Genomic DNA, 27664 nt, shown 5'->3' with positions numbered 1-27664 from the left:
AAGACATGCTATTAACCTATAAAATAATACCAGTTTTGAAATTTTAAGAGGATACACATACACAGTATATATTACTTAAAGTGGAAATAAAATGAGTATGTGGTTAGCCTTTTCCCCAGTGAAACACCACTTTCTAAAAAGTTTGTATGGAAGACTTTAGGCCATCTTATTCATGCAAATAACCCTACATAAATCAACATGCAAGAAAAGACAAATGCCTTCATCACAAAACACCAGTTCTACTGAAAGCACAAAACCGAAGACGCTGTACGAACAGGGATCTCCCTGCTGAAATCTGTTTCCTTAGGGGAAAATGTCGGATACAGAAGAACGGTAGGCAATCTTGCTTCAATTTAAACAACGATCAGGATTTCACTAGTTAGATGAAAGTGCCTAAGTGATGGCTTTACAAAGCTGATAGCTTCTTGTAGAGGTCTGTTCAAGCTGCATCAGTTGGTCACTTTTAGTGCTGTAGTCATTAACATGGCTTTAGTGGTAGTAGTACAGAGTACTAGGCACTCATTTCCAGTTCCTGTTGCACCCTTTGGATGCAGATTTCCCAGGGCAAGCAAAGGGAATGAGGACAGCTCCTTTTCCATCACTAGTGTAGCATGGTGTAGAGCATAAGCAAGCCAGAGCCTTCTACCTACACACATATATTCCCATTCAGACTAGCTCTGCTATATCTGTCCCTGCTTAATATTCTTTTTTTCTTTTTTCTCCTGGTAATACTCCAGCTAGAGAGAGAGAGACAGAGAGAGAAGTCCAAGACTGAGAGGACAAAGCAGTAATTTATTGTCACTGGAAGTAGCTCCTAGTTCTGGGCTACAAATGCGTCTGAGATCTGAGGACCTGAATCTGTTCAGCAGAATTTTAGCAAACATCCTACAGGACATCATAAAAATGAAGATTTTTCTATTAAAAGTTTGACAGAAACATTCCCTGGAACCCAACATGCTGTAGGGATTCTCAGGTCATCATAAAGAAACCAGGAGCCCTGCACAATCACTTTAATTTGTTTGACATTCTAAACACTCCAGCATGGCACTGGTTTTATCTAGTTCTTCAGGTGGTCACTAGAGGAAGATTTTTTTAATGCACAGTGCTAAAAGAGACCCAGAATGTGAGGAGTTATTCTCATTTATCATAGTCCACCACATGAGTTAGAACAGAGGGAAAGATAATTCCATCATAAGGTCAGAGAAAGAATTTGAAAAAAATAGATTCAGGGCTGAAGAAGAAAAAGGCAACTTTGAGGAAGGGCAGCTGATATCATACATACGTGATGAACTTGAAAACTGCTCCAAACATTTAAAAATGTAGCTTGTTCACAGTACGCTATCATCCTAAAATCATCGCCACAAGGAAAATAAAAAGGCTAAGAATTTTCTTATACCTCTGGTGTTGATAAAGTAGATTAACCTGAAGTTCAGAATTCAGAGAAACTGACATTGCTAAAAAGGCTGGTTACGTTGCTATTGCAAGCACCAACCTTAATGGATCAAGCTAGCAAAAATGATAGCAGGTATTCCTGTGAAATGCTCTTGACTGAACAGTCCTTTGAATAGAACTGTAAATTTGTTTTTACAACATTTATAACCTTGTCAGTAACGTAAATGCAAACTTGCACAGATCTGGATGGCACTTGGGGATTTCTACTACAAAAATCCCAATACAGTGGGTATCTAAAATAACTGTTTAAGTCTCATTAATTCATTCTCCTAAGCTCAAAAAAAAGTATAGCTTTTGCTATAATAATTCTTTTTCTGCATAAGCAATGATTTCACAAGCACTCAAAGCAGCACTGAATAGAGTCAGACATTTGGTGTGCTTTACTTTTTACTTTGAGGTCTGGTATGCAGCCTTGGAGCAACAATACTGAAAATAATAGTGCATGTCACAGCCAGTCCTTTGAAAGGAATGGTCTTTTGAATGATAGCTTATTTGCCACATAGAATTTTTCCCAGTGGCCCTAGATGTTCAGATATAGGAAAAATACAGGACTCAATTGTTCTTCTCTCTTTTCTTCCTTTAAGAGTTTGCATACCAATTATAAAATGAGTCTAAAGCAAAGGTTTTTCCTTAAGCATCAACAACTGCAAAATGTGCTTGTGAACCCTTTCCAGTGAAGTGTTTCTTTCAATAACCACACAGGGTTTAAAGCAAATCATTTATAAGAATAAAATTTGTGAAAATCAGAGATGTGTTCCAGTGTTGCAAAGCTTGGCAGGTTATAGGAATATAGTAGCTAGAAGACAGTCTGTGAACATGTAAAAACCTGCGTGCATGTTAGTGGAGCTACCGTCACAGCTCAGAGGCATAAACAGACAGGCACCAAGCATCATATGCTGTTACTTGCAGGGGCAAGAATGCAGTGGGCACACTGGAAGGCATTTCTGAAAATAAAGACCGTGAAAGTCAAATCTCTAGACTGACTCAGTAATAAGACATAAAGTGCCACCAAGACAGCAGGCAGTAAAGCAGACTTCCTTTCTACGCAGAAGCTGTGCCAAAACTTGCCAGTTTAAGTAACTCCGAGAGACATTTTCTTGTGAGGGAGAAAACAGCTGCAGATGTCCAATGAGCCCCCGGAGGGGCTGGATGTGTGTCTGTGGCTGCTGATTCACACTTGACAAATCAATAGCGGAGGACCTTGGCTGGAGCCTGCTGCCTTGCCAGATTGCTCTTACTGCCATTTGCCATGATGGGACTTTGCATGCCATTACCCGTGATCCTTCGAAATATCATTCATAAAGATGTCTTTAAAGCATAGTTGTGCAAGAATTGTAGTAACTAATTTCTTTGTTTGTTCAAAGGCATTATACAAGAGAGTCACATTACAGCCACAAAGAGATACACCTCTGCATTGTAATGATTCATTCTACCAATTATCCCTCGTATAAACTGTAGCTAAGTAAAGGAAGCAAAAATATACCCCAGCTGGAAAATCTGAGCAGAAATGTATGCTAAGTCCTTTAGCTGACGCAAATTAAACAAATATTTGCAGGTGTCATTACCCAAATCCATCCCTGGTGCAAACACTACTGACTTCAGTGTAAGGGCTGGTGAAAAGTGTACTGATGGGCATAAGAATTGTGAAGAGAAGAGACATTACAGGAATTGTTTTCCTGCCATATTTCTCCTAATTCATACCTCTCAGGACAAATCTTTATGTGCCGCTGAATCTATGTTCTGCTTCAGCTGCAAACAGTTTTCCATGGATTGGTCTCCACAGGGTCTGTGCTGAGAACTCAGATGCATTTCACATTAGTCACCCAAGAGCCATGGCACAGTAACAGTATTTTCAGCAAGCCACCACTTCTAAAATCGACCAATTGCCAGGAGTACTGCATGCCTGAAACCTCCCTCTCCACCTCCTCCTGTGTTCAGTCACATATATATATAGACAATAATGAATTATTGGAGACACATGCTGGAGGCACGGTTGAGCAGTCATGCATGTAAAATAGAATACAGCAACACAGAACCTACAAGAGGTGTAAGCAGAGGTCGGGGTATTCAGACAAGAATAGAAAGACTGTGCTGGGGGGGCAGCTTTTCTAAAAAAGGCATTGCTTCTAATATGCTTACAAAATATATTAATAAAGAAATACAGAAATAAATAAGAATTACATGAGAACAAGAAATCATAAGGAGAAAGATTTTCTATTCTGTTGGGACCATCAGCTCATTTCACCAGCCAGACCCTCAAAAGCAGTATATTACATTACCTGAGTTGAGAAAAACATCCTTTACATTATTTTTCTGAGACAGGTGTCTACAGTCCATGCAGTCCCAACTAGTAATTACTGAGGGAGACAGATACGTAAAAGCAGCTGGATTTTCAGTGCAGCTTTAATATAGGCAATTTTACACAGAATTAGGTATCTCATTAGTAGAGAAAATGGCATGCACACCCAAATAAAGGGACAGATCGTGACTCCAAATTAAATCCCGATTAACAGGGAGCATGCATTTGAGCTAATGCAAAGTTTGCTTGGGAAGCTGCCAACAATCTACCCTGTCTGGGTTTTCATAATGCTCCTTCTCATCCAGGACCATCGAGAAAACCACAGCCCTTTCCAAGTTCTGCCTTGTTTCACAGAAAGGACAGTTGAACGCTAACTTCTTGGCATGGACGAATCTCTTCTTCCTCAAATTGGCTGGCTTTCTCCATCTGCACTCAGACTAATAAGGCACACACCACATAGCCCCGCATACAGGAATATTGTGCTCTCAATAAATGCCATAGCTTGCTCAAGGACTGACAAGGGACGTTTAGCAGAAACATCGTTTAGACGAATTATTAATAAACAGGAAGTTCTAACCTTAGCTTTGAACAAAATTCACTGCACAGACTAGGGCAAGTCACTCCAGTTCTCTAGTTCTGTTTCCCACTGGTAAAATGATGACAAGGACAATACTTACTGTTGCACAAAGCTTAGTCCCAAGCAATACTGTCAGTATAAACCTACAGCATTTGGGGAATTAAATACACTTTATTACTGGATAGAAACTAATGAGAAGCTATTTTATCATCCTACAAAATGCTCAAGAAATGAAATATCTCCTCTGTTAAATCAGGATAAAAATACAGATGACATAATGAAATGGTTGTTAGTGGCATTCTGGAGATACCAAAGCACCATCACTTCCACAGACGCTGGCATCCTGCACCTCAATGTTTATGCTGGTGTACGCTAGAAACTTCGAGGCGCTACACACGAAAAAGTATTTTAGAGTTACATTCCTTGATTTCCCTCCATACACTTTCCTCTCTTGAGCATCTGGAAAATGTCATCTATACTACAAGCATTGCCAGTAGCAAGCGTATATAAAAACAATAATAAAATCATGCCCTAATGCTATAAAGCTTTGCAACTCTGAGCTAGGCAATGCAAATGAGACTTTTTGCCCAGGATAGGTAAACAGGTCTAAAAAGAGAACACGTAAGTAATGCAGAGGACATTTTTATTGAAAGTGGCATAGTAGCATGAAAATACTAGAGACTAGAACGTTAAGATTAACATGCCCTTTAACAGTTGCTGCTTCAGGACTTGCTACTTGGAGAAGTTAGGGCCAAGCCACCTAAAGCATATATTTGTACCACATGCCTTACTGCACAGTAATTCCCTAGGTAATGATCTTACTGTGCTCTTGGAGTAACTCCCTGCTACGCAGCTTTTTTTTTTTAAAAAAGAAAGTAAAATTGGCACGCTAGTAAAATGAACACGTACATTACACAAACCAAACTGGTCACTGAAAAAAAGCAGTACAGTTAACATTAATTATCAAGGCTAAATACAAAAATTGTAAAGACCACCTTTAAAGAAAACTGTTGTACAGAGAAGCTTTTCACATGCTTTAAAAGCAGCTACATGGGAGGTTAGCTCTAAATTCATACTGCTGATTACTGCATGCTAACAACACCATGTAGTTACCTCTGACCTGTTTTACACACTGGACAAAAGCTAACATTTTTGTGCTAATGCAGTAAGAGCCACCGACATCTCTGAAAGACCCCAGAATATGGCAAAGCTTCAGACATGGGAACAGAAATTCTAGTTGCTTCAAGCTGCCAGTCAGTGCACTGGAGAAGAAAATGGAGGAATAAACTGAGAGCGGCCGAGGGAACTGCATGAGGTTAGCAGATGAAATACTAAGGTCAAGACCCAGAACTGCTATGTGTCAAGCCAGTCATGGTGGTAGTCAATCTGTGGGTCTGAGATCAGGGGCTGGCATAAAGTGATTTATTTTAACTGAACAAAGTGTCTTGCCCCCTGAGGTCCAAACATAAATACAACCAAGCTTCTTTCAGCCAGAATTCCAAAAGCAGTCATATAAATTGTGCCTCATTTTCGGAAGGTATTTTCAGGGGAAGAAACAAAAAAAATATTTCAAGACTTCTCTGAGCCGCAGGTACATTTCCATGTTTTACTTCTATGACAAAATGCTGCCAGGTTCACGTCCCAACTCTAAACAAGCAAACCTCTTAATTAATGCCATCTAGTTGATTGAGCCAGCCACACAGAACATTAGTCTAGCTCACACCAGAGAATCACCTTCTCCTTCCGCCAGCTTCTGAGGACAGGCTTCTCGGTCTCAAAGAGGAAAAGAAGAACCACTTGCACGTTTACAGGGCTTTTTAAGCATGTTTAAAGAAACATAGTAACATCCAACACATTAGCTACATCAGAAACTTCCCTGTGCTCAAAGACAACTCCATAGGCTTCAGTTCCTATACATCACATCAGCAAAACCGAGAAAACAAGAGAATTGATACTGAGCAAACTTCAGCTTTAGCAGGTATTCGAACTGCATACGTTTATGGAATGAACTGACAATTACAGGACAATTTACAATCCAGTCTTTCAATATTTAATGTTAATCTTAGTTCAAAAAATAATGCAATTAATTTCATGGCAGCAGTCACTACATATGATGGAAAATACATGTGAATCAAGGACTAATATGAACTTTTCAAGCGAGAAAAGATCTGTTAGGCAAGCTATATCATCCTTAGCCTGTATAATGGTCTTACAACAGAGGACAGATAGACATGAAGCTAATTCTACAGTACTTTGGAGTGATACTGGACTCTATCAAAGAGAAACCGTTCAAAATTGTTATAAATTTTGAATTGTATCACCAGGTATCTTTGTTCATCTATTACTGACCTGTTACAACAGCATTAAATAGTAGCATGAGGGATGCTAAGCAGGTGGATTAATGAATACTAGAAAATATTAATACAGTGATGTACACTGTTCAAGAACTTCAAAAGAACTGAAAAAAGAAAGGATATTAAACAGGAAGGAAAACCTTCTGTACAAGTAGACTACAGAGAGAATGCTGAAGTTAATGTTGCTGTGACCATTTGTTGCAAAGAAAAAGCAGTTTCCTATATGGCTAAGGCAGCTGTTCTCCTTTTGTGGAAAAGCAGGCCTCCTTCAAAGTGCAATGCTCTACAGCACCTTGACAAGATCTTGTGTCAGTACTGAAGTTGGAAAGAAAAGCTCCTGAAGAAACAGCTGATACTCCTTTCAGTAGAAGCACGCTGACATTTTCCCCAGAAGGGTTCCATTGAGGTCCACCCATGCTGTGCACATATAACCTTAGGAAATTATTTTCTCAGGTAGAAACTACAAAAGCTACAAAAGCTAAATTCACAACATTTTAGATCTGCAACATGGAAATCGTTTTTGGTCTCCATCATGACTGCCTTTTCCCCCCTCCTCCTTCTGTAGTCCCACAGGGGCTTACAGGTAGTGCTCTGAAAAAGCAACAACAGCTTCAGGTAATTATCGGACGATGTATCTCTTGCAAAGCAAATAATTTTCCTTGCAGGTATTGTGCTTTTTTCTCTTGGATAAGCATGATACCACCCACTCAGCTCCGTACCAAGTTCTCAAACAGTAACTTCTTACCAGATCAAAAGAGCAAGTTGACACAAATAAACTAGGCTGAATTATAAACATTCTGTTTTCTGGCAGGAAAAAAAAACTTAAACCAAAAACAATTCACATAATGCAAACAGTGAAAAAAATACACACCTAAGAGAGCTATTTATATTCCTGAAGGTGCAAATATAGAGCTGCAGGTAACAAAGTAATCTTCCTATTATGAAAGACAGCCACATATTAACTTAAGGCAAAAGGAAAGATAAAGATGATCTTTAGAGGATGAATATGTGGAAGTGCCTTTGAGCTTTTCTGTTCTGTCAGCTTAGTCTCTCCATTACAGCATAAAGAAAACAGAAGCTGCTTAAAAGATAATAATAATGAAAAAGACAACGACAGGGGCCAAACCATTGCTTCGATGTCTTTGGAGCTCTATCATCATTTTACACCCAAGCTGTGGGGGTTCCATATAGAGAGTTTATATATCTCTAAATCATTCACTTCATCAGCCTGCATTATGCAGAAAGCTATTTTATATTGCTGCTTTCCAATCTTCTGTCTTCATAAGGATAACAGGTAATAAATAGGCACTCTAATCAATAACAGCTTGAAAGTCCATCTCATGTATTTTTTTTTTTTTGGTTTGTTTACTTAAAGTGAAAGCATTTCAAAAACTAATGCCTAAGCAAATTGATGCATTTTTAGAGCTTGATTCTCCCAACCATTTCCATCAGCATAAAATACTAGTAAATCCAGCAAATCCAAAGTGATTTTCTATAACTACATTGCAGGCTCATGGATGGTTACAATATACAGCTCAGTTATCCCCCAAAGAGTTAAAATAATATTAAGTATGTCTTGTAATATCATTACCCACCTTTTGGCACTGAATGAAGCTAAGACAGTGCTAGATACAGAATGTGCAACCGCATACCTGTGCAAAGCTGTAAGCATTCAGCCTATCTCCAGCTGAGTCAAGATCAAGCAGGGTTAGTCATCTGCTTGCAACATCCACAGACCCAGGCATTTAGGGTGTAGATAGCAAAGGGACAGAAATTTGGTTTGGCGCTAACTGCCCAGATTCCATCTCACATTACACTGTATTTCACAGCTTTTTAGTAAGAAGGAACCACTTGAATTCATACTGCTGCACAGTGCAGGCTGAACCAGATGCCACTACATACTGGTGACAGATTTCGCGTGTCTGGCTGAAACACCCAACATACATCCCTGGTTTGCAGTGGTGTCTCACAGTTTCCCACAGACAAAGGGGTCACACTCATTGCTAGACTCCACCTCTATCATAAGGCAGTCAGGGTGCTGTGTCAAAAGGCAGCAAGCTGTGTGTAATACCGCAAAACTTCAAAGTGCATATACAAAGCCTAGGCCAGTGAATATTTCATGCTAAAGCTTGTTCTCTTGGCCTCTGATTCTATACACAGCTTAGGTTCTTTGTTCTATTTTCTCCTTAAGAAAAATATCTTGCCTGTTCCAGAGAGAAGCAGTAATTTATAGCTTCCATTTACTATTCTAAACTGCACAGGCCAGCAAGAAAGCGTGGGATAGACCCAGTCTACTTTCCCATTCGCCACCTGTTTGCTTCCTGTAGGCAGTCAGCTGATACTCACAGCTTGTAAACCAAAACTTCCGGTGCAGTATCTCACCGTGAGCCGTTAAGGAAACTCTTAACACCTCTCTCACTCCAGTAAAAGGACGAATACTCAATAGCACAGTCTAACCTACAGCATTTTGTCTGAACTGCTCCTCTTCAATTTTTCTTTGTGCTATTTTATCCCCTGCTCAAAGTTATATGCCCTTAGAGCACCCTAAACAACCCTTCCCGTTTGCGCACCTATCTTTCAACTACTTTCAGATAATTATTACAGCCCGTTTTTTAACAATTGTTTACTCAAGCCATACATACTTTGCCACTTTAATCTCTCCCTATGAATCAAGCTCTCAATTCTCTTCAGCATTTCTGCTGCCTTTCTATAGCAGTCTATTCCCTCTTAGTTTCTGCTCTCTTTGCCAAGTTGATAAAAGAAGTGAGATATCAAACATTTTGATGCACCACATATTTTGCAAATTGCAGTAGTAGTTTTGTTGCATTATTCTGATTATTTATTGTGTTGTTCATTCTGCCTGTTCACTGCATTCTTCTGCTTAAAATCTCACTAACCTGCAAGGGGGGAAAAGGATAGCCAGATAATCAAAATACTGAGTGATAAAAAGGTCAGTGTAATATGGTACAATATCTGAGCTACCAGAATATATTAGGCATTAAAAATTTGATATCGTATGCTTCTGAGGAGAGAGCAAGAAAGAAGAGCAGCAGCAAAGGATGGAATATTAATCCATTCAAGTGACAAGGATTGCAATGAAAAAAAGACACATTCTGAACTACACATGCTAACCACTTTTTAAGGAAATAGACTTGCCCCTGTCTGCTAGGAGCTACACAGAGTAAAGTCTTCCTTCAAAAAGATCCTAAATAGGGAAGAATCTGCGGCCTAAATCCCAGCAATATTACTAGAAAAAGATCACTGCTAATTTCAAGAAGCTTTTGGATGAGGTTCTTTGAGGCAAGAAAGGACTGCACAGAAAATTTGACAGCTGAGGGCTCCTCAAAGTGTATCCTGCCTCCAGTCTCAGAAAACCAGAAATAGTCTGTTGTGAAAACACATCAACTCAGTCTCAGGTGATGGGACAGTCCGTAGAGATTAAAAAATATCTACCAAGTAGAGCTTAATTTATATAGCACTTAAGGGCTGATCATGGAATGGGCTGAAAGACTCTGCTACTAATACATCAGGATCCAATTTGAGGGGTAAATTTTTAAGATCCTGATCTTAAATTAGTGCTGCTTATACTATAGTAGTACACAGACCAGAATGAGGCAGAGGAAGACAGGACCTCTCACAGAGGTCTTCAATTTAAATAGACAGGACAATTAATGACAGAAGGAAACCCAAACAGATATATGGTATCAGTTCTAAAGAGTCTGCCCATTAGACTTGGCTGCCTCCTCCATCAGGAGATCTGGACTCATCCTGCTTATCTTTAGAGCTATTGACTATAGACCATTTACAAGGAAGAGAAATACATAAGCCTAGGCTGCGTTCCAGCTACTACGGACAACTCTGCAAGGTGAAAAGATCCGCATGCCGTAGCTCCCACTGGAAGCTGAGGCTGATTAGTCTAGAAGTTGACATCCAGAGCACCCACAGTGGAGATACTGATATCTCATTGTGTACTTCTTTCCAGTGAGGTTGGTGAGCTTTCATAAGACCTCATTAAATACACCTTTGAGCAAACTGTAACAAATGCTGCGTGGTTTTCAGAGTTTACTCCCACTGCAGTAATCAGCAGTCTGCCAAAGACATTGGATCAACCATTACATCAAAAGCAGGTAGCATCACTTCAAAAGTGAGCTGCCTGGGTTAGTGCTCAGGTAGCAAAGCCATGTCATTGCAATGGAGATTTCAACTGTCTGCTGCAACACAAGGCTTGTGTAAACAACAGAAATGTTAAGATCCAAATGTTGCTTTCACTTAAACTGGTGTAAAGCTAGAGTAACACCTACAAAGTCCTTGAAATTATGATGGTATGTAATTCATGCTTAGGAATCAGGACTCTAAAGTAGCTTAAATTTCCACAGAGAAGCTTCCAACAACACACACACAGTAGCTGCACTTGCAGTAAATACTTGCTGAAAAAATATCATCAGTTCTAGACAGTCAGTATTGGATTACCATGTAATACAGTATAACGCAGCCCTACGTGTTTGGGTAAGCCAGTGGCAAAACTAAAGTTCTCCAAGAAAACTGTATTTAATAATTTAAGTTTTCAAAGGGAATAAAAACAGCAGCAATTCCCAAACAGAAAAGAAATGTTTTCCCATTTGAAACTGTTAAAAAGTGTTGAAGTATAAATGTCAAAAATAGGGAATCTCAAAACATTTCAGAATTTTGTAGTATTTTTGGTTATATTTTTGTTCCAGCCGAGAAAATATTTCTTAGTTGTTCACGTTCCTCACAAAAAAAAAAAAGTCCATTTTAAAGATGTTTGCAGAATAAAGTTTACCTACAGCTTTTAGAACTACAAGAGATTTTAAGTAAAAAGAAATTAATGATAAATTCAATAGAACAGATTCTGTGTTAGCTGTCCTGCTGCAGAAGGGGTATAACTGCATATACATTACATGCATATTTCCTTTTACAGTCCTACCCCTTGTTTACAAGGTCAAAAATGATATAAACTGTAAGTCTTAACTACATTTATGTGGCTTGGCAAAGTAAGTGACAGCTATCAGGCTGCAAGGGAACTGTCAAATGAGGATGAAATTTAGTTCTTTGGCTATGCATCTGTACAGCCTGAGAGCTTTGAAATGAAAAATGGAAAGGCAGTGGCAGCAAACCAGGACTTCATTCATCAATTAAATTCATTTTTCATAGTAGCATAATGAATATCCAGGGACTGTTTAACGCCAAGCATAGGAAATAAATAAAACAGAGCAAACTTACAGCCGAGAAAGCGGCTCTGGAGAAGCCTTCTGCAAACTGGACATAGACAGCTGTTTTCTTGCCCAGAAATCCATCCTTCACATGAGAAGGCATTCTATTTCTGTAAGAAAATAGCAGTAACTACATTACAATTTGAATGAAGAGCGAAATTGTCTCAGGTTTGGCTCTTTAATATTTGGGCTAGGGCCTTAGTCTGTTCTTTTCAAATATGTCACCAAAGACCAAGGTGCCCATTGTTCATTATGTGGGTCAGAGAATAAGAAAAGGGAGTGCATGGTGCCCAAGTATTTTGACTCCCAGCTTGAGACTCTGCAGAAGATGTTAGGTATTCAGAGTGCTGAGCACCGACTCTTAGTTCCTTTAAGTTATCCCAAGTCAACAACTGGAGTTTATTCAGGTGGTGCTTCAAAGAAAATGGGAAAGGATAGCATCACAGAATTTTTATTAATGGTAATCATGCACACTGTATAAAACTCCCTCATAAACTGAGTTTATATAATTTGCACTTTTCCTCAGTTCCTTAGCTGCTGCCTATGGTATATTTATGCAGCACCTAGCACAGAAGTATGCTGATCTGTCTGGCTAGTCTCGAGAACAATCAATCTATCTATCAAACAGTGACATGATAACATTCCTTAGAGCCTCTTCCAATCAGAACTCTAAGTTTAAAATGCCATAACGGAGAGATTAAAACCCTTTTAGGTCAGTCTTTATCTGAAGTCCAGTATGTGCTTTGAAATACACATTTAAACAGTTAAATCCAGACGTAAAGAAAAGACTACAGAACTAGAGGCCAACTCCTCAGCAGGTTTACACTGGCATGGTTGCATTGATTGCTGTGGGGCTACACAAGATTTCTACCAGCTGTGGATTTAACCTTAAACATTTAGTTCACTTGTTTGACAGTAGCATATTTTCTGAGTTATAAGGTAAGCATCAGCTACTAGTGAAAACAGTAATCTGGTCACATAGCTAACCACATAACTGAGGCATTTTGTTCCTTCTTATCTGGAAAACACGTCACAGATCCAGCAACTATGCTGCAATGGAATAGTGGCCATTTCTCCAAGAAATTGCATCAGCAAAATTGAACTAGGAAACAAAACATGAGAATTCCTCAGGAAAAGCCAGCAGTTTGGAAGCACTCACAGCAGTCTGCTCAGGGCAGAAATGTACTAAATAACAAATACCATAGGATTCCGCTAAACTGTCACAGAAAGGCAACACACTCCCCAAGTTCAGCTAATAAGCCATTTATCATAAATGGTTATGTATCAGCATATTTGTCTGAGTCTTGCTGTAGTTCAGAGAATTTAGTCTAAAGAAAACAGTAAAGCGGGGATTTTCAAAAGTGCCTAAGGAGCCAGCATCTCAGAGGAAGTAGATATTGTTTGTTGCTATGTGCTCCCTCAGCTTCTTTGTCTTCCATGCAGAGTGTGGTGCAGAGATCAGCAGGTAAATGGAAACAATAGGTGCCATACAAATATCGAGCAGCAAAGCACAACTGTACAGCCTTGTTTACATGTGTGAGACCTGATGGATTAAGTTCTGTCTCTCAGGGGCTTATTAGTTCTAGAACAGCACCACAGGAAGGTAACCATACTGTTTCTGACCCAACTTAGTTAGCATTCAATGAGGTTGGTATTTTTCTACCTGCAGTTCTCAAAAGGAGTCAGCTTGCACGCAGACATACCATGAGCTCCTTGAATAGCACCCAGCCTAAGATGACTCACTGAGCAGTATGCAGGATGTTGTTAGAGTTCTCTAAACTGGGAAACAGTCTCTTCTTAAAGGACTGCTGGTATCAAAGATGAGTGAATAGAAAATCATCTTATAAAATGATGCATTCAGCATTTTTTATGCATACGAGAAGCTGAAGACTTTTTAGAATTTACTTATCAAAGTGATTCACCAAATATGTTCTATAATTATTTGGGGTCTAAAGATCAACAGTGTGTGAACAGTTCACTCAGAGCATCTGGGGAAAAAAACTTGTATTTACTGTTTGCGAGTATCCATTGACAGAATGCAGCTAACATATCAAAAAGGAAATTTCAGCTCCATTTAAACTCTGTCACATGCTTCCTATGTGACTGCAGGCATGTTAAAATCTTTGTAAGCTTCTCTTCCTTACCTGTATATTGCCTTGGGCCAAACTCCCCCTGGATAACCGACTGAATAAATCCTCTTTTTCAGATGTGTGTAAAAGAAGTGCTTCACTTGGGAGCCTATTGAAACTTACTTCAAGCTTTCAGCAACTGCAAAGTTGCTCATTTTAAGGTAAACAGACCTCATTTACTACATTAAGGTGCATAAAAAAATTTATGCCAGATAATCCTGTCATCCTCTTAGATACCTTATGGGACAATTACCAGGTGAAATAAGCAGTAATGATATTCAGGAATGTTGACGTAGCATGTGAGATAATCATTATCTAAGTGAATGAGGAACTGCCATATGTTTTATTACTCTCCTGTGTCTCACTTATTAGGCTAGAAAAATACACTCAATTTTCTTTTTCTGAGTCAATGCCAAATTACAGCATCCAAATGCAATGTCTACAGAATTAACAACTTCTATTTCCTATTAATCTACATTTTTAATTACCAAAAAAAATGGAAAAGATGGTAGCAATGGGTGGTTACAAGACTTGCAATATCTAACTTTTCACCTCTCAACAGAACAGCTAACATGGATGCCAGCAGCAAGTGCAAGCTAAAGGAGGTGGGGATGGACAAATTCAGAGGACGTAAGTGGGCCCAACACAACGGATTGCTGTGGGGCTGCCCTCACTAGCACCTCTGCTGGGCAGCAGCACCAAAGAACTGCTCCCCTCTCTCCACTTCTGTAGTACCGCATGCCACGGAAGCCAGTCCCTAACCTGCTGTCTCAAATTGATGCCGACAGTCTCAGCTTAGAGGTCAAACATTCCTTGGGACCTTCCTCAAAAGCACTAGTACAGCGCACAGAGCCAGGCAGAGAGCTGATCTGCTCCAGTACGACTCTCATTGCACTCCTCTATCCGGATTACAGAAGAGTCCTGAATCCTTTCTTTCTCCCATCTGGATCTCTGCCAAGATGCCAAGTGCTCTCAACGTATGCCAGAAACACGGACCAGTTTTTCAGCAATTTCTGCATATGTTGCTCTCCAGTAATTACTAGAGTAGAGCATATATCCAGCACCACACACAGTGTGTGGACGAAGGCCAATTACCATTCTGCTATTACTTCAAGAGCGGACAGTAATCTCACCATCCCTCTGCCTAGAAATAGTGGGTTCTTTCTCCAAGATGGAGATTCATCAAGGGGACAGAGAAGGCGGGGAAGGGGAGGGAGGAAGGCACAAGGCATATATCACCCAGCAGAGACCTAAAGCTACCGTGCTACAACTGAGAAAATAGTGCAGATGTGTCACAAAAGCTGGTTCCTCTCTAAATTTTTCTTCATTAGAATATTAAAAGACAAAAACACGATGACATTGTCATGATTTGTGTTTGCCTCTGAGGCTCCATTTTATTTAAATCACTCTCTTTCACCTTCACTTCTCAGGTAATAGCTCATTAATAATTTCCTCCCAGAAACCACAGTTAAAAAATAAGATTGGGAACAGAAACAATAAATTTCTAGATAAGTAACTTGAAAAGATATAATCAATAAAATCCTGGGTGGCAATAATGTTACCATATTAAATTTATGGTATCTGTTTAAACAATACTTTCCCTCCTCCATTATTCTAAATGTTGCTTCAGGAGGTCTTTTTATAGACTATATTTTCTCTTTTATGGTGGGACTGTAAACAGGCAGTTAAACTAATATTTTGGTACATTCAGCATGCTGGGTTCTGTTTTATGGAGTCTTTCAATAAAAGCTCATTGCAGCTTCACATGCCCTCTTACAACCCAAAAACTGTAACTGCAGAAATTCCCCTTCTACTGTACCCAGGTTCAACACCAAATAAAGACAGGTTGCAGTGCTTTGCACAGGATGCAGTAGCATATGGCAAGAAAGGGAGAAATGCTCTACACAGAGACCTGAAACAACCCCCCCCATGAGCTTATGCCTTCAGTTTTATGCCCTGAACGTGGGTCAAAATTAAGTCCGGAGCAAGAAAACCTGCTTGTGCAAGAAATGTGTGGTTAGGTGGAAAACTTAATGTTTTTTGATTAATAAGTCACATTCATTTTCACATACACCAGACATTGCTCAAGATACAACAGAGACAAACGCTCAAAGGGTTTGCTGCCCCGGGCAGAAAGGTGAGCACACGGCACGTTTTCAGGAGTGCCCCCATCCAGAGCTCCTCTGCATTGGCCTGAACTGTTGCGCTCAAGACTTTTCTCCCCGCGTTACTCGTGGCAATACACCAGTCTATAAGGAGCGAAGCAGCAGCAAAGCCATAATCTCCCAATAGTTTCCTGTTTGTCACTTTCCAGATATTACAGCATACAAACAAGTGGGGGTTTTTTTATTTTTAAAATACACAGAAGATGGGTATAAGCAGTTCTCCATGACTATTGTGTTTAAATGTCAACTTTTTTGTTTGAGATTTTTTGCGTAGGGACTTTTTATGTATTTTCTTGTGTAGGAATTGAATCTTCCCTCCATGTTTGTATAGCACCTAACACAAAGAGGCCTTTCTACACAACTGGAAGTAATAATAATAATGCAATAGGGATACTAGTAAGAAATGCCTTTAAGCAGAAAAACAGCACTGAAGAAAAAATGATTTCATCAGAGAGCGGACACATGCTCCTAATCCAGGGAAGCAATATCATTCTTTTTAGAAAACGCTGGTATCCAGAGTGCCATTTCAACATCGCTCAGCATTAAAGCAAGCTCCCTGAGCTACGGCACTCACAGGAACTTCCTGCTACTGGTACAGTTTTCAGGCAAGTGAAACGATTTGCTACCCAGGCTTAAACTGTCTCCTAAAAATGAAGAGCCAAATATTTACGTTCCAACTACCCAGGTTTGTTGCAATCGAAAAAAAAATAAAAGGAAATGGGGGGATGTTAACTCTCTCTGTTTCGTATTTTTATTGTCTTCACTGATCAGGGGAATCAGTGTTAGGAAAGGCGCTCTTTTATAAATACTTTCTCTGCATGCAGGAATCACAGTCTGAGTTCCTCCCCATGTTCTGTCACAGACATACAGGTCTTACAGAATTTAAAGGAGATAAAAAACAAAACCAAGGGATTTTCCAAAAACTTAATAAGGCTGTGAAGAAACAATTTAAAATTTCATAGGGAAAGAGATTTTCCTATAGATGTTTTCTACAGCACTCCTTCTATTGCCTTTAATCAACTCTGGATTAAACTACTAATCAGAAATATTTCATAAAATGTGAAGAAAAAAATAGACTGCATCCTTGAGCTACACTACAGAAAAAGATTCCTCCCCGTAACACGCACATAGCTAAGCCTGGTTCTGGCTGTGCAGGAAAGACAAGTACTCAGTCTACCACAATCCACTTTTTTGAGGAAAAAAAGCTATTTTTTCCATTCCCTTCTCCTTTGCACTTCAGCTAGCATCCCCTACCAGGTCCAAAGAGAAAAGCTTTTTGAGATACAGCAACTTCCCCAAGCCATGTCAATATTGCTAATTCGTAATTCCTTCTCAAAGGTTCCCTAAGTCTTTCTAGTTTAACAGAAATATTTAAACCAATTATGACATAAGCAAATTTAGCTGCTATTTAACCTACCCCGTCCCAGAATATTAACTCTCATTAAGCAAGCCCTAGCACTTATTATTTAAAAATACAAAACAACAAACTAAGTATGAAGCAAGTATATCTGAGATAAACAGCTGCCTGAAGTCTCTAGCAAAAGCAGGAACCACTCTCACAAGTCAGAGAAGACTTTGCTTGACTTAATAACTATCACCAGAGATCAGAGGTTGCCCCAAGGTTGCTGATATGCTACCACCAAGTCTCCAGCCTGCAGGGGACAGGACACAGCCACACTTCAGATCTGAATAAAGTCAGCACCTTTAGCTCTGCAAGCTCTCGGAGCTTCTCTTTCACCACACATCTGAACTTCACTGAACGTTCCCTATGTCTTCCTAAACACAAAATAAAATGGTTTAGCATATTTTTGCCATCTTTCATGAATGTTTCTCAAGGGTTTTTGTGGCTCTAATGCTGTGCTTCGATCTGGTTCCTAATCACCTAGAATCCACTCTAGCATTATAAGAAAGTTCTATTTACAATCATACTTCCTGCCCATCTGCTCACAGAAATGCTGTCGTGCTGTCTGGGATGTGGCCTTCACTTCCCTAAGTATTCTGGCTAAAAACTCCAGTACCCTCAGGCATCAAGCTCTGCTGTCACTACCTCTCCACTCTCCTCTCCTCATGGCTCACAGACTCTAAGAGACTGAGATCTGGAAAGCTAAAAATTTCGCGATGTGAGAACCGCAGTTCCAATCACAAAACCATAGTTCAGAAATAAAAGTGACAAATTTTGAAAAAAACTCAAGTACACAGCAAAACGTTAAAGTGTCCTTTTGCTTTTGTTACATGCTTAAAAAAAACAAGCAGTAACATAAATCCAACAGCATCAGCAGCCTTTCTTAGGGTAGAACCCTACCTCCAAGAGTCAGGCATTTCATTCCATACAACTTCATATATCCTTCACTACCAAGGTTGTCATTGTAGTGTGAAGCACCATCCACAACTGACTCATTAAAAACATTACATGGAGTTTTTCACATGTGGAAAGCCACAGTGTTACATCAGATCACAGTCTAGATTGTCCAGCTTTTTCTCACATCTTTTTCTATATTGACTCATTCAGCTAGTTAGAAAACCTTGTGTTTCTAACTGATAATAGCTTGGAAAAATATACAACAAACTTTTTTCTCCTGAAATAAAACCTGGTCTTTGAATATTTTTAACAGAAGCTCATTTTAAAAAAAGTCTAGATATTTGGTGGTTTTGAACAAAAACATTGTTTTTTGACCAAAAAAAGGTATGCATGTGCATGTTTAAATGAGAACATTTTTCCTAATTTGCTACTTAGGGTTTCTTTGCTGCTTTGGCACAACTCCTTATGCAATTAGTTTGAGAGAGAGAGTAAAGAGTAGTTGTAACAAGAAAGTAAGAAGAAAAAAATGATTAATGTACTATTCATAATGTTGTAATTTGTTGTTGTTGCAAATCTAAAACAAAAATCAATTTCCTTATTGACATTTTTCTCTCCTCACAATGCATACGTTCTGCTTTATTGCCAGCAGTTCATTTGTGTGTTGTGGGTTCCTGCATTGATTTTTCTTTTTTTCTTTTTGGTAAGAATAAAAACCACACTGAAATACTAAGCCGGGGAAAATAGCATGAAATACTGCATAAAGCAGATGACAAATAAACAGAGGCCACATTCTGGGGACAAGGTTGGACTTTAAAATATTTCTAAGTAGCAAAATTTAGATGACTATTTAGGAGTATCTGAAGATCAAACAGGATCATTTATACAGTCTCTAGACAGCCGTAATGATTTGATAACAAGGGTCTTGGGAATTTGCACAGCCACATTTGCATTGTAATGGTTACACTGACATTGTATTAGATGTGAAGGACTTGATAAAACGATTGATAACAGACACAAACTAGTGAGCAACCCCGCTCTTCTGTCGAGCTCACTTTCTGCTAGGTAAGAGTAACTTTTGGCTAATGCCAAAATCAGCACAGAATTTCTGTGTACTCATCCTGGTGTTTCAAAAACATTAGGTTCATTGTTCAGGTTATTCTGGATGAGAAAGATGTTCTTGTGCTTAAAGGCTATTTAGTGATTTGAAATTAAGATCAAAGTTCAGTTCTTCAGCGTGCTGGAGTCCATCTAACTAATCTTAGGTAAATTATTAAAGGATTTAGTTACGTGATGTGTTGGCTTCTTCAGCAAAATCCGTTCAGGCAATTCCTACTCTCCCCTCTTTTCTCCCCAGTCGCTCTTTCCTAGCGCATTCTGTAGCACGCTGTCCTTTCAGGCAGGCCAGTACACAGCTTTTGCAGCTGTGCTATAAGCCAGGCTGCAGAAGGCATTCAGCTATAAACAGGCTCACCCAAACACACCAACCAGCCAACCTACCCCAGGAAAAACGGGTGGCAGTTACCCACCCATGAGGCAGCGCGCTCCATACCGAGTCTCTTACTCGGTTCTGTCACACAACACCGATTAGCACCCAATGTCACGAAAAGGTCCTGGTTTCTAGACCTCACGTGCCCACAGACCTCTCATGCCCTCCACTCACATTCCTAAGTGCTTGAAAGCATAGGAATTTCAGTTTTAAGTACTTTCTATAGTTGTAGGCAGCTTCCCATTTCTTAGGCACTTATCTTTGCTGATAGAAAAAGAGGGAGGTTAGCATCCATTTCTGAATTTAGGATCTCCTCTGATACTTACGGGCCTAAAATACAGGTATGAACTAGCTATTAATAGGTGATGTGCAGATAACTAAATCCCTTGTTGGATCTAGCCCTAGAATATCACAGGGGATAAAGACATCTATATTCCATTCCCAACGATCTGTGTTCTTAAATGCATCTAGGAGGCCGCATTCCCTATGAACCATAATAAAAAGCCAGTGTGATAAACACGCAGCCCTAATAGTTGAATTATTTTACACAAATAAAGCACAAAGAGTTAAGAAAATAGTGAAATGCCTGTTAAAGAATTCATATCCTAAAGAATTCATATATACTCCTAAGCAATTTTTATGAAGTCACATCTGAGCTAGTAAGTGGTACTGATAATTACACAGCATTGTGCCTACACATACCCTGCTCCTTCCCCCTCCCAATTCAGGGTACAGTATTAATAATTTGTATCTTATTTTCTCATGACAAGTCCAATACTATTTGACTTGACAACTTTTAAAAGTAATAGACTGAATAAATTTCATTTATATCATATCAACAAAGCCTGACAGGGCATTAATAATTTTTAATATTCTAGATTTGAGCAGCAGGTACATCAGTACACAACATCATGGACAGCCATCAACTCTTAAGGAAAGTAGTATCTTCCCTTATGTCAAAAGGAAAGGAAAGAAAAACCAGTTTAACAGAGGAATTATGAATAAGGGATGCTACGCATAATCCATGGCTGTAAAAAAGTAGGTATGGATTTATTCTTGAAATATACCGCATACTGGTCCATCATCACATTAACAGCTCACACCACCAGAGATTATATGTAACACTAATACATAACACTGTATTAAGTTAGTGTTAGGTAGGTATGCATATCACTATATGATGCTATGGATAACGGAAAGAACATGATATGAAACTAGACAGACCTGACACCCAAAAAACCAATCTCTACATTCATTTCCAGGGCAATTCTGTTCCTCACTTCAATTTGGCAGCTCAGTTTTATTACTGAAGGATATAAATAATAAACATGGGCTGCTGGATCTTTCTTTGCAATCATCCTGCCTCCCTCAAAAAAAAAGTAGAACCAAAAACACATTTGGCAACAAAATAACACTTGATCTTGTCAGCTGGTTTGACACCAGCAACCTTCCCACATTTATCAACCCTGCAGCTCTGCAAGAAATGCATGTCAGCAATCCACGTCTATGTGCCATAGCTATTAGAAAGATGATGCAGCCACACGTGATTAGTAAAGATCAATACTATTTTATGAAGAAGCCCACCTACAGGTCCCCTTCAGCCAAGCAGAATTAAGGAGTTTGCATTTTCACAGGGGAGGAAGAACAGGAAGCTCTGCTCTGAAAAGAATTTGAGCTCATGTTGCATAACCAAACCTGATTGCCTGTCTCAATAAACTCGGAGCACAGCAAGCCTTACAGCTGAACTCTGTGCCTTGCAGTGACAGTGTTTTCACAGTCAGTTTAGTGTGTCTGCTAAACACTTACAAGTACACAGATGTCCTTTTGTTTTTGAATTCAGCCTTGCAGTATATTTATAAACAGATGCTCAATATATACTTGTAGGAATAAATCTTCTAATGTAGGGTGAGACTCCTATTTGGGCAGAGGAGACAGAACATAAAAGCCTCTGTGACAATTCATCTCTCAGATCAGACTGAAGCAGATAGTTCTGCACAAGGGTGACTTCTACACTGAGGATCTAGCTGGGCACCAACGAAATCAATGGAAATTTTGTGCTGATGTAAATTAATACAGAATGACATTCCCAGGCTCCCAATCTTGCAATATGAAAAGCAACTTGAAGCAGTGAAACATCTCAGCATGGATTTAACCATGCCGCTTCAAGTTAAACATTTGCGTGTGCTTTGTTGAGTTGAATTAACATGTTCGTTGCAGTCTCAAGACTTGTCATTGTTGAGATGGCATAGAGAGAGCCAAGATACAGGCAACGCAGTGTGAAAATGGAAAGAAAGGGAAGAGCTTACCCAGAGATAACACAAGTTTCCAGCTAAAATGCCGCAGAAGCTAGCTAAGGGCTCCTGCAACACACAAATACTCCTTAAAATAGGGCTGGGAAGAGGTACTTGTAAGAGGCAAAAAAACCTGCTACTCAGTGGTTTCCAATCCGGACACTGATACCACAGAAACAGGTGTTTTCTCTTCATCACTGACAATGCTCAATGAGCTGGGAACCTGCACAGGAAGTCTCTGCACCCCAGTTCCCCTATGCTGGCAGATAGAAATCAAAGCATCACACTAATGGCCTGTAGCCAGACAGCTCTCCTGAATATATTCATATCAAAAGGAAGCTTGATGTAAAGTGAGATCAGTCAACTGCATAAGATGGAAACAGAAGGCATAAACAAGAATGAAAGAGTAATAATCCTAATAACTGTATTTTAACATTTATAACTGTTTTTCTTTCTTTGTATTCAGAGCAAAAGTATGCTTATAAAAGCTAGACAGCTCAATGGGTCTTTTATCTGCAGATTATAGGTTCAAAGCCAATTTGTGTTAACAGATACTTAAAATTAATTTCCATTCAAAATCAATTAGGTATCATATGCACATACAAATTTAGTCACCCAAATTAGTTGCAAAGGTGAAAATTATCTTGGAAATGCCTACAAGAAAGAGACTGACGCTATGTTGTTCATAAATAGGTAATTCAAGTTACGAACCAACTGCATCATCCTCTTCTAGGTAAAAACAGCTGGGTAAACTAAGATTTTTTTGGGGGGTGCTATGGAGATGAAAATCAATAATAAATGCTAAAGATAATAATGTTAGTGCACAAAATAACATGTGCACAAGTCAAGACTAGATCATATTGAACTATTGCTGTGCTTGTCTCTTCCAGAAAACCAACAGGCTACAAAGTTCAGTAGGAATTAACCCCTTGACCCTACATGAAACATTCTGGAAAGTTAACCATGTAAGCTTCATTAGGGAAGAAAGTGTGCCTGAGGAAGTCCCAGAGGCACACTGCCTTCTTTCAGACTTCAGAAATGCAGAATCTGAAGCTCTAATCTGCCATTTGTGCTGTAATCTGTTCAGCGACAAACCTCTTTGCCATATGTTGATTTACTTTTATGCACACAAAAATCTTTACAAAAATGAGTGTGGAAGAAATCCTCTCCTGTAAAGAACTATAGTCATATTGAAGGCAGAACTAAAACATATTTTCTATGTCTAGGTCCATTAGACTTCTATATGATAGGAGAGTAAGCAGTATCAGTATGGATATGATTTATACTCCTCCCAAAAGCTGGAAGTACAGATGGGAACGAGTGCGGTCTAATGTACAGAGGGGCAGATTTAGGTGTTTGGGGTTCCAGTCATAGCAGCATTACTATTTTTTTCAGGTAAACTTAAGCAGTCATTCTCCTGATTCTTTTACTGAAAACAAAAACTGTGAGCGATGACATCCTTCTGTTCTGTGAAGTGCTTCACAAATGGTGACATCCCCAAAACTGCTAAGGCTCTGACCCATTCTATGTTTACTCAGCTGGTTATAGCCTACATTCTGCCTCCTCTCAGATTAATGAAAACCTTTCACTGTCTCAGATACTGCTACACCTAGAAAATACTTTACGAGTTCAGGAAACAGCTCCTGCTCACAAACTAAATTATCAAAATGTTGCAGCAAATTCCTTTTCGTTCCATTTCAGGAAAGCATCAGTGGTTTATTGGAAGGATGTGACCTTTTGAGGTGTGAGGCTTGAACCAGAATGCTCTTGCTGGATGAGAGAATTAAGCCCACCCAAGTGCCTACGTTCAGCTGTACATACACAAAACACCCCCGCAGGGCACTTCCAAACTACTCTCGAACAAGCAATGGAACCACCTTCCTTTCTAGCAGCCAACAGGAACCATATGAAGTAGCAGCCTCAAGAATTAGTCATTTTAAAATCAAGATACCTAGATCATTTGTATGCAAGACTTTCAAAATAGGCGGCCAAAACTCTTACCAGATTCTTAAAGCTGGTTTTCAGTACATCTTGTGAAAACAAGGAAGCTCCCAGAAGGTGAAGAAACAGCTGTCATGATGTTTAAAAAGGTTAAGTGAGATGATCTTTTCAGTCTGGGCAAAACCTATTAGAATAGCTAATAAGATATTTGATTAATAAAAAAGTTAAAGGAGGTAATATCCTAAATGTCAGTCATACCCAGTTATAGAAAATAGGCCTCATCAAATCAATCTGCTATTTTTATAGGATTGCACATATGGATGATAAAAGAAAAATCTTGACATAATCTACACTGACATTACTAATAAATTTGGTACTGAATGACAACCTAATAAATTAGAATAATGTTAAATTAGGAAGACATGCATCAAATAGATTCTATTTAAACTGGTCTCACACTGTAACTATATGTACACACAAGAGCTTCTTGTCAAATGTTTGTGTTTCTAGTGGAATGCTATGCTGATTTGCTCTTGGTCTTATGTTAGTTAATTTTTTTTTTTTATTATTAATGCCTCAGAACAAATGTAAGTGACAGCCATTACTGATAAAGATAAAACATGAGTTAGAGGAGTAGTGAATAACATCTGACAGGTTCCTGACAGAGGATTGGAGAGGAGCATGAAATTAAAGGAAAACAATGGTATAAATCAAAGGAAATGTAATTTCTTTGTTTCCTGTATGTGCCTTGGGGGCATGTTGCACATTTATATGAAAAATCCTTTCAACTTTAGGATTAAGATCTGGATTTTCCCAAAGCTGGAGGAGTTTCCTCCAACACTGTAGTTACACACATAAAGAGGTGAGTGAACCTGGTGTAAGGAATAAATACTGGGAGAATGTTTTTCTGCTCAGGACAGATAAATCATGTAGTTCTCTCTAGCCTTCAATATCTCCGAATGATTAATACAGCTTGTGTTGCCTGTTTTCTATAAATATTTGGCCTGAACTAGGAAAGGATGGCTAATTCCATTACACCAGAAACAAAAAAATACTAACTGTTATTATAAGTTTCTCTCTGAATAAACTTTATTAACAGTTTCTTCCTCTGCATGCAAATTTCAACGACTCTCACACCATAATTAAATTAGCATTGTTTATGCTTTAGAGTATTTAAAGTCTGAAATTACAGGCAATAACTATAAAATAGAGTGATAATTAATGATAATAACTCATTCCTGCAGAAACTGGGCTGAGGCTTAGCAGTAATGTCACTTTTTATTCACAACAGCTATTTTATGGTACTTGAAATTACTTAGCAATTCTCCAAAGCTAATTTTTATTACCATGGAAAACTTTGAACAGTACAGGGGCAGGTTATTTGTGTTCACATTTAGATTGCCAGAGTTTTAGATCATTTCTGACTACTTACTCTGTGGCACTAAAATATATCACAGAAGTGGATTTGACTATAAACAGCAGCCTTGTCCAGAGGCTAAGGACCTCGAATGAGGCTTGACATTTAAAGTGCTGCTCCTAACTCAGCAGCTACCTACGCCTGATGTTGGAGAAGTCCCTCTTCCGTGGTTTGGGTAGACCCTTGTTCTGAAACAGCTCTGGCCACTTCCAGCTAAGCATGTCTCAGCACTGAAGAAAACTCACAAAACTTTGCCCAGCAAAAGTCTACTAGGAGTATGAGCCTAAATTCTCAGTGTTGTAAAGACTGGTACAGCTTCTAAATCTTCAGAAGTTTTTTGTGTTTTAGCATGGAACAAAGCTTTAAATCATGGAGACTACAGTAAAATTGCTTTTGCTTTTTAAAAAATGGGGCCTCATACACTACAAAGTCGAGGGCAAGAGATCAGCATGGCAGCAGCAGCTGAGGGATGACTAGAGACACTCAAGATAATAAAACCTATTAACTCTCCAAACTCCAGCTTCCCCCAATGTCTCAAAATTGAAAAGAAGGGGCTTTGAACAATCAGCATTTCTGTTTTGTTGGGAATCAGATATGTTTTAAATTTCTGTAAACACAAAAAATAAAAAAGAAGTTACACATTAGCCCCAGAAAATTAACCAGCAGTATGTGTCTGCTTTCCAACTCCAGGTTTATGAAGTCAATGTAGAATTGCAGACTCTCTCAGATGCACGTATTTCCTTTGGAAATAAACAAATCCTTCACATAAAATGGGTGTAAACTAGCTGGAAAGGTGGCAGAATTAATTACCTTGTCCAAGAACTAGATCAAAGCTTTCACCCAAAGAATTCTCTCCCAAATAATTTTCTATTTTAAGCTCCAAGCCTACAGCTTCTAATGAGAACTTCATACAAAATAAGATTCTAAGCAGGTATAATTCAATGGTGTTTCAAAGGAGCAAGTCTGACAGAGTGACAATGATCTGGTCTGTTACAGTACACAAATACTTACTGAAACTCCTTAGTACTGCAGCCTAGGCACTGCTATCTGTTTCTATCTAGTGATCCGAGACCTACTGTATACAGGAACTCCACACACAGTTTTGTACTATGTGAACTATACGTTTGTTCGTGTGTATACAGAGCCCTTACATTAAGTGAGCATGAAATGCTACCAGTCAATTATTGCCTTCACAGCACCGTAGGTGACTAAGGATGCTGAGGGAGAGCTCGTTACCACCTGCATCCATGAAAGGAAACAAAGTGTGAACAAAGTCTTGAAATCAAAAGGATCAATTCTGACGCATGAACTGTGCTGCCAGTGTGCTTTGTATGACATGAGGTGAGAGGAGTCCACCCCACCTTGTAAATGCCTAAGACAAGACTGTCACTAGAGAATTTATATTCCAAACAGACAAGATCAATACAGTGTGAGACTCCTGTCTTCAAAAGTGAGGAGAATTAATTGCTAATATTACAGCCCAGGATAATGGCAGAGGCAGAGCAGAAAAGCCTGGAGCCTCTGAACCTGCACTCCACAATAGCTATTCAGTTGTCCAAGAATCTATGCTACTTTTCCTGTACAAAAAAGATTTAAATTCAATTAGACTCTCCATTTTATTAGCAATGTCTGTCCATGCATTTACATCCCACTCCTTACTCTGGTATCTCAGCGTCTGTTCCAGGAAATCATTCTGAGCACAGCTAGGTCACTCTGTGTCCATCCAGTCAATTATTTTAGGAGTGGTTAGAGATTTCCACTTTTGCAAAAGTAGTTTCTTGGCAACTAATAGAGCTCTGAGGAGACATCCCTCTTGATTAGAGCATAGATCTTTACTCTGACACCCCTGAACTTTTTATGGTTGGTTGGAAGTTCTGCAGGCACAGAAGGCAGGGAAAAAAATTCAACCTTTATCAGCAAAAGAATGAACATTTAGCTGCTGCTGCCACCTTGCTTTCAGCTGGACACAGAAAAAAGAAGGTATGGTCAACTAGATTCCGTTTGTGCTTTTGCCTTGCTTGGA

At 39.1% G+C, this 27664-nt stretch overlaps 1 protein-coding gene across 3 annotated transcripts in view; it reads right to left on the bottom strand.

Moving 5' to 3' along the window:
* The window catches only part of LRRTM4 (leucine rich repeat transmembrane neuronal 4), a 451637-nt gene that overhangs the window by 366705 nt on the left and 57268 nt on the right, over nucleotides 1-27664 (bottom strand). For 2 of the 3 annotated variants that reach the window (XM_064497873.1, XM_064497874.1), the window contains one exon: nucleotides 11924-12023. The gene's annotated coding sequence lies outside the window, so the exon portion shown is untranslated. Of the gene's footprint in view, nucleotides 1-11923; nucleotides 12024-24284; nucleotides 24372-27664 lie in introns of those variants that run through there. The other variant, XM_026122384.2, reaches the window with a different exon arrangement.

The sequence above is a fragment of the Dromaius novaehollandiae genome, chromosome 26, assembly GCF_036370855.1.
Source record: "Dromaius novaehollandiae isolate bDroNov1 chromosome 26, bDroNov1.hap1, whole genome shotgun sequence".
Taxonomy (NCBI): Eukaryota; Metazoa; Chordata; class Aves; order Casuariiformes; family Dromaiidae; genus Dromaius; species Dromaius novaehollandiae.
This window is presented reverse-complemented; position numbering and strand designations above follow the sequence as displayed.